The following is an 8146-nucleotide window of genomic DNA, read 5'->3' as shown; positions in this document are numbered from 1 at the left end:
TCCCCGGCGGGTTCTCGGTGCCGGCTCCGCTCCCGCGGCCGTCCCCGCCTCGCTGGGCCCGGTGTCCCGCCCGGCGCTCCCGCACACGAGCGACGGCGGCGGGGAGGGCTGAGGCCCTACCGCTCCGCTCTCCTCTGGAGACCCATCGCCGCGGAGCCAGGCCGGGCGTGCCGGAACGCGCGGGTCTCTCTGAGGAAACGGCTGCTCTGCCGGCGAGAAGGTACTGCGGGCTCGGCCGGGGCGAGGGGCGGCTGGCGTTCCGTGTGAGCGCGGCCGCGGGGGCACAACGCCGGCTGCAGGTGTTGCTTGCAAGGCCGGCGTCCTTTTCAGCCGCTTTTGACGTGCGGAAACAGACTCCACAGTCAGTGAGATTGTAAAGTAGGTGTGTGTTCATTCAGCGCTGGGCAGCACGGGGGGGTAGTCCCACCAAAGTCGTGCGCGCCCGACTCCGCAGCTTTAAATTTATACAATCAAGTGTTACATATACACAGAGTTTCACAATACGCCTATACACATGCATGACCTGTCCCCGCTTCCTATTAAAATGAGTTCCGAGAGGTCATTTCCATAGTCTCCTCTCAACTGCACCTGCGCAGTGCCTCCTTATGGTGGTCGTCTGGTGGTCGCAGAGATGAAGATAGACGACTCCTCTTCATCACCGCTAGTAACCTCTTTTCTTGCGCAGGCTCAGTGGTTTCTTGGTATTCACCCAAGCTGCAAGACCAGTCTTGGCTGGCTCTTGGGGCCAGCTCCTGCTTCTTATCAGGAACTGTCTCTGCCTCTTGGCTGGTTCTTGGGGCCAGCTCTTCTTATCAAGGACTGTCTCTGCCTCAGCTAATTTCAACAATGTAAGCGCTAAAAATCACCTTTCATCCCCCTTTATTATATCTACTGAGATTCTTTTCACTCCCCTTGTCTCAGTCCCCCCTTTTCTAGAAAATAGTAAATTCTTTTACTATATCTAATCCTAGTACTTCTAATACATTGTTTCCCTATCTAGCATCCTCTCAAAGTATTTGTTGGACTCGAGTTTCCATCGTAATTGATTCTTCTTCCATTCACTGTAAGAGTCTCCTGTACTCTTACAGCACCAAAAGCCACATCGAACCACTATGCAAAGGACCACAGACAAGAGAATGATGATTATTATAGTGACAAACAGTTGCTTCAACCATGCCAAATTTGGCAACCAGGAGGTTAATTTTTCTAATATGTCTGTCAAGCCCCAAGAAGTGTCATCTTGGGAAGCTTCATGTAGTATTTTAGTCTTTTCCCATATCTCTTCAAGATCTGTTTCAATTTGTTGGTTTTGATTGATATAGGTACAGCAAGTTTGGTTTATAACTACACATAAGCCCCCTTCTTTTGCTAAAAGCATGTCCAATCCCATTCTATTTTGGAGTACTACTTTACTTAGGGATTGTATTTCCAGTTGCAGCCCTCGAATTGCATCAGTTGTAGCATTTTCTATAATCTCTAATGTAGCAGATATATTCACAATGGCTTTGTCCAATTCGCTTACCCTCACTAAAGAAGGGATTAACCATCGGACAAAACTATGGTACCCAGTACCTCGAATAATTAGTGGGTTTTCAGTCCGTTTTACACGGAGCCAAGGTGTTCTCAAAAACCCTCGGGGAGGTGAAGCTCCCTCGAATATACTGGTCTGAGGTGTGAGGTACCCTCGAACACAGTGTCCCTTCCAGTTCTGGGGTAAACTCTTTCTGGCCCTCCCATCCCCACAGAGCCACCAGTATCCGGGCCCTATGTTGCATCTTGGACCGAGATGCGACTCCCTTCTGTCTTGTCCTTGCCCCCTCTTTCCTGGCCCCTTCTTTGGTTTCCGGATATAATAGAAACTGATAGTTAAGTTCAGTCCAAGACGTTCTAATTTTCCTTTATCAAAAGTTCCCAGATTTTCTGCAAGGCTACAATTGTCCATGTCTCCCCAAATATTATCAGTAATATTTAAGCAACGGCCAGTAATTAAGACCTCTTTAGGGTCAGGTACCTCCAGATCAAAGCTGGGTCCCCGCTGGGTATTTCCCTTTCCATAAGGGCATGATCCATTCCTGTCTGGCCCGTCCCTAGTAAGAGATGTCCAATTTGTGGTCGGGATTCCTAAAAAGGGGAGTTCCATGTTCCCCCAAGGAAGGGGATTGCATACCCAACAGTCTGATAAATTTAGTACTTTTGAGATACTCTCTGTTATATTTAAATAAGTATTTCGATCCCAAGCCTGCCCCTTGGGCAAGGTCCAACTCAGGAGCATGACAATCAATGTCTCACAAATTTGAGCTTCAAAGGTCCCTTTTCTTGTGAAGTCCATTGTCTTTTGGGTGCTTTCTTCACCCTAGTGTGATGGATCCAGGCGCTCTGTTCCTTGATCCTAATCGCAGTGAAGGAGGTAAGTAATACTTGAAATGGTCCTTCCCACTGCGGCTCCAGAGTTTTTTCTGTAAGAGACTTTATATACACATAATCTCCTGGTTGTATGTTATGCACAGGCCCATCCAAACCTCTCCCTCAAGTCCCTACCACATGCTTCCTGATTTTATTAAGTCGCTTACCTAATGCTACCATGTAAGAAGTCATAATTTCATCCCCTGCTTGTACAGACACCCCTCTCTGTATCCCATAGGGTTGTCCATACAGGATTTCAAAGGGGCTCAGTCCTTCTTTCGCCCTTGGTCTTGTTCGTATACACAGAAGGGCTAAAGGGAGAGACTGAGGCCATGTCAAATTTGCTTCTTGTCCTAATTTCACAATTTGCTGTTTGATTAAGTGGTTCATTTTTTCCACTTGACCACTTGACTGGGGGTGATATGGAGTATGAAGCTGCCAATCTATACCCAAATGGTGGCTAATTTGTTGTACTATTTTTGAGACAAAATGTGGTCCTCTGTCAGAGGATATGGTTGCTGGAACCCCAAAACATGGTATTATCTCTTGTACCAGTATTTTAGTTACCTCCTGAGCTTTAGCCGTTCTTGTTGGGAATGCTTCTGGCCAACCTGAAAAGGTATCAGTTAATACCAATAAATATCGATACCCCCCTTTTCTTGGAAGTTCTGTAAAATCAATTTGCCATTGTTGTCCAGGCCCATTGCCTTTTCCAATCTGGCCCATTTCCGGCTTGGGGGTATTCTTAGGATTAGTCTGGAGGCAAAGATCACACTGTTGTGTCACCTGTCTCACCGTGGTGTATAAATTTCTAGCCACAATTTCTCTTATCAAATGATTATACAGAGCCTCTGTTCCCCAATGTCTTTTCCTATGTTCCTCCCGTATCAAATGCCATAATAAGCAAGAGGGAACGATTAGCTTTCCCTGTGGGGTATGAGCCCACCCCTCTTCATTATATGACCCTTCTAAATCTGTAATGAGCTTTTGATCTTCCTTGGTGTATTCTGGCTTACCTTCTAGGGAAATCTGCCTATCAGGAATTAAGGCCCCTTCTGGTTTTACCTTTGTTTTGGCCACTTGTTTTGCCTCTCTGTCCGCCAGCTCATTCCCTTTTTCCAAATCTGAGCTCACTTTCTGGTGTGCCTTAATATGCATAATTGCTACTTTCTTAGGGAGCTGGACAGCTTCCAGTAACTTAGAATTTCTTCTGCATGTTTGATATTTTTCCCTTGAGAACTCAATAGTCCTCTCTCCTTCCAAATTGCTCCATGTGCGTGTACAACTCCAAAGGCATATTTTGAGTCTGTATAAATGTTCACAACTTTGCCCTGGGCCAATTCCAGGGCACGGGTTAGAGCAATTATTTCTGCCTTCTGTGCGGAGGTGTTCATGGGCAAAGCCCCTGATTCTGTTACCTCTTGGCTGGTGGTGACGGCGTATCCCGCATGTCGATTACCATTTAGGACGTAACTGCTTCCGTCTGTGAACCAAGTTTCCCCGTTTTCCATGGGGCTGTCTTTCAGGTCTGGCTGGCTGGCGTAGGTTGCTTCGATGGTTTCCAAACAGTCACGATGTACCGGTTCTCCTGTGTCCCCACTGAGAAAAGAAGCTGGGTTGACAATGTTAGTGACTACAATCTCCACATCATCCTGCTCTACCAATATAGCTTGATATCTCAGGAATCTTTGTGGAGAGAGCCAATGTCCACCCTTTGCTTCCAGTACTGCTGATACTGTGTGAGACACCAAAACAGTCATTTTCTGGCCCAGAGTAAACTTTCAGGCTTCCTGTATATTCAGTATCACAGCTGCAACTGCCCGCAGGCATCCAGGCCAACCTTTTGCAGTCGTGTCTAACTGCTTAGAGAGGTAGGCAACTGCCCGTCGATATGGGCCCAGGTTTTGTGCTAATATTCCCAGGGCAATGCCCTGCTTCTCGTGGGAGTAAAGAAGAAACGGCTTACTCACATCTGGGAGTCCTAAGGCCGGGGCCGACATCAAAGCCTTTTTCAGTAGCTCAAAGGCTCGTTCGGTCTCCTTGTTCCACTCAAGGTGTTTCTGCTCAGTGGCTGTCAACGCATACAGTGGTTTAACAAGCAATCCATAATTATAGATCCACAATCGGCACCACCCTGTCATTCCCAGAAAAGTCCGTAACTCTTTTACTGTCTGAGGTCTCCGAGTTTGACATATTGCCTCTTTACGGGCCTGTCCCAAAGTTCTTTGTCCCGCACTAATTTCATAGCCCAAATAATTCACTTTGCGTTGCATTACCTGTGCCTTTTTCTTGGACACCCAGTACCCCTGGAGTCCCAGGAAATTCAACAGACTCACCGTCCATGTCATACAATCTTTCTCTGTTTTGGTGGCGATCAGGATATCATCCACATACTGCAACAGCTTCCCCTCCTCAGATGGGGCTTCCCAGGATTCTAAGTCTTTCGCAAGCTGATTGCCAAAAATGGTAGGACTGTTCTTAAATCCTTGTGGCAACACCGTCCAAGTGAGCTGGGTCTTTCGACCACTCTTGGGGTTTTCCCATTCAAATGCAAATAATTTTTGGCTGGCTTCATGGAGAGGGAGGCAAAAGAAAGCATCCTTCAAATCTAAAACAGTAAACCAAGTCAATTCAGGTGTTAATACGGTCAACAGGGTATATGGGTTCGCCACTACCGGGTAAAGATCTTCAGTTATCCTATTCACCGCCCGGAAGTCTTGGACCACCCGATATGACCCATCGGGCTTCCAAACAGCTAATATAGGGGTATTGAATTCAGACTCACACTCTTTTAATAATCCCAACTGCAAAAATTTTTCTATCACCAGCCGGATTCCTTCTCCGTCTTCCTTCTTTAGGGGATATTGTTTAATTCTTACCGGCTTTCGGCCTTCCTTGATCCTAACTTCAACAGGTGGAGCACTTTTCGCTCTTCCAGGTGCATCGGTAGCCCATACCCCCGGGTACACTTGGTTTAAGATGTCCTCGTTAATGCTTCCTTCTAGGGGTAGACTGGTTAAGGTTAGGCTCAATATTTGAATATATTGTTGATCTTTTACCGCCAGAGTAATTTCTCCCTTTTTGAATACAATTTTTGCTCCCAATTGTTCCAACAAGTCCCTTCCCAAAAGTGCCTTTGGGGAGTTGGGCATATATAAAAATTTATGAATGCCCCACTGTTTTCCTAATTTATATTCTAAAGGTTTACAAAAATATGCCTTTTCACTTTGGCCAGTCGCTCCTTTCACCATGACATAATCATCTCCCAGGGGCATCAAAGCTTGATTCAAAACCGAGTATGTTGCTCCTGTATCTACCAAAAATTCTACCTCTTGTTGTGTTTTCCCTAGCTTAATTATAACCAGTGGATCCGCTAGGGTAGATTCCCCAGGTTCCTGTCAGTCTCCCTTCACAGGGGCTACCGTACTTCCTGTTTGAGCCCTCCGATCATCCTTGTTCCTTGGGCATTCCTTTTTCCAATGACCGAATTTCTTACACAAAGCACATTGATCCTTGCCCAGTCGGGGCAAGTCTCGTCTAGGCCCTCTTCCTCTTTCTTCCTGAATAACAGCCATTAATTTCCTTTGCCCTTGCCTATATCCTTCTTCTCTGTTACTAAATACTCTCCATGCTTCATCCAACAATATTTCTAAATTCCTACTCTCTGTAGGGCGTAATTTCTGAAGTTTGCGCCTTATATCCCCTGTAGACTGACCCCAAAACAGGGAGACTAATTGTTGTACTCCTACCTCTGACCCAGGATCCAGCGGTGTGCTGCGGCGCATCACATCCCTCAGTCGATCCAGGAATTCGGATGGAGACTCGGAAGGACTCTGTTTAACTGCATATAAAGCTGACCAATTTATAGTTTTGGGGATCGCTCTCTCCATTCCTTTTATAATCCACTCCTGATACCCCTGCAATCTTTCCATATGTGCAGATCTATTAACATCCCACTTTGGGTCTTGGAGAGGGAAATATTCCCTCCTGTAATCTTATAATGATCTTCAGCAAGGTTTCCTGCTGTTTTTAAAATCAGCTGTTTCTCTCAGTCATATATTCCAATAATAACTGTATATCCTTCCAATCAGGGTTATGCTGTTTTATAATAAATTGGAAATGCTTAGTTACACTTATCGGATCACTCCTATAATCTTTTGCAACCTTTTTCCATTCCCCTAGGTCAGCAGTAGAAAAGGGTACTTTGATTAACATTGTCCCACCATCCGGCCCCACCGCCTCTTGGAGAGGTGCTTGTCTGTTCGGGGGGGGTCAGAGTTCTATCTGAGTCTGCATCCTGTTCCTGTGGTCGAGGGGGAGGCTTAAACAAATCAGTTAAATCTTGTTCTGGTGCCTGATGAATTCTATTTGCCTTAGTACATCTTTGTCCAATACTACATGCCGAACAACACTGCCTCAGTTTACCTCTAAGCTCCTTGTTGTTTTCTTGCTCAACTGTGAGCACCATGGGGTCCTGTGGGGTTACCATTCCACAGACCCTTTGCCACTCTGGATGGTTTCGGAGGGTGAAAAACATGTCTGCATATGAAACCTCATCTCATTTTCCTTCTCTCCTTAAAAACAACATTAGTTGTAATAGAATATTATAATCTATTGACCCATTAAGTGGCCACTTAGCATCCCCTTCTAACTTATACAACGGCCACCATTGATTGCAATATTTAATAAGGTTCTTTTTACTTTCTGTACCTCCGGTCCCAACTATACCTTTCTAGTGGGCAATTACACAACCCAGAGGACTCTTCCTTAATACTCCTCCTTGATTGTTTCCCATTTTATAACTTCTCCTAATGATTCTTAAGTTTGATTTTGGCTTCTCCTTTTAGTAAGCTTCCATGCAAATCGTTTCTTACTCTTCTTTATAGTCTTCCCCCAGTTTTCCTCCCACACCTCCCAAATTTCTGGAATTAAATTTTCCCTTACACACACTAATCTCACTATTTTGGATTCTTGGTGAGCTCTTTCCCAATCATAAAAGTGTGGAATTTGGGGAAAACACTCAAGGCAGTCTGGTTTCCGTCTGCTAGATGTACAGTACCACCTTCTCCCACAAGATTTACACTTCAACAAAACACAAGCCGGATGCCAGTTATTATATAGTCCAGTTGCAAGCCCACATACAAAGCAGGGAATCACCCCTATTAATACGTAAAGACATTCACACATTAACAAACATACATACACCTATAAATTTCAACATATCATTTCCACACACCCACACAAAATCTTTAACATAAAATTTCCAAACATTCACATCATACAATCATTGCTCCAGTTGACAACCTTCAGCAGCTGCAAAAATGTACCAAGCGCAATTGCGAGGGGGTCCACTTACCCCCAAAATGCACCAAGCGCAATTGTGAAGGGGTGCACTTACCCTTCTCCTGCCTCTTATATACCAGTCATTGACAGGTCTGTCCTGGCTCCCGATACTGGGATACAGCGGTCACCCCGGATTTGCTCGACCTACCCCCAGGATTGCTAGCGGCCGCTCTATCGGTCAGCAAATCCCCCCTTGTTACCATATAGGGTACCCTCCTCCCATATGGGGACTACGCTGCATGCCAGACATCTCTGCGCGATTTACCAGCTGCCCTGGCCCGTACTTTTTACAGGCTCCCTCTGTGACACATACCGTTTGGTCCACAGCTTCAGGAGGTTGTTGTCTGCTCCCGTGGTGAGCAGCTGGCACCAGAGGCTCCTCCGAGGAAAGTGCTCGGGG

At 45.9% G+C, this 8146-nt stretch overlaps 2 long non-coding RNA genes across 2 annotated transcripts in view; both read left to right on the top strand.

Moving 5' to 3' along the window:
• Window positions 1–119: 119 nt before the first annotated feature.
• LOC104831673 overlaps window positions 120–8146 on the top strand; it is an 18852-nt gene continuing 10825 nt past the window's right edge. The window contains exon 1 of the long non-coding RNA XR_774317.1: window positions 120–220. This is a non-coding gene — a long non-coding RNA (uncharacterized LOC104831673). The remainder of the gene's footprint in view (window positions 221–8146) is intronic.
• Window positions 1536–8146, top strand: part of LOC104831671 — a 7654-nt gene continuing 1043 nt past the window's right edge. Inside the window, exons 1-2 of the long non-coding RNA XR_774316.1 lie at window positions 1536–1806; window positions 3325–3332. This is a non-coding gene — a long non-coding RNA (uncharacterized LOC104831671). The remainder of the gene's footprint in view (window positions 1807–3324; window positions 3333–8146) is intronic.

Source organism: Haliaeetus leucocephalus, unplaced genomic scaffold (genome assembly GCF_000737465.1).
Source record: "Haliaeetus leucocephalus isolate CR32 unplaced genomic scaffold, Haliaeetus_leucocephalus-4.0 Scaffold228, whole genome shotgun sequence".
In the NCBI taxonomy this organism is placed as follows: Eukaryota; Metazoa; Chordata; class Aves; order Accipitriformes; family Accipitridae; genus Haliaeetus; species Haliaeetus leucocephalus.
The sequence above is the reverse complement of the archived record's forward strand: the minus strand, read 5'-3'. Positions and strand labels throughout refer to the sequence as shown.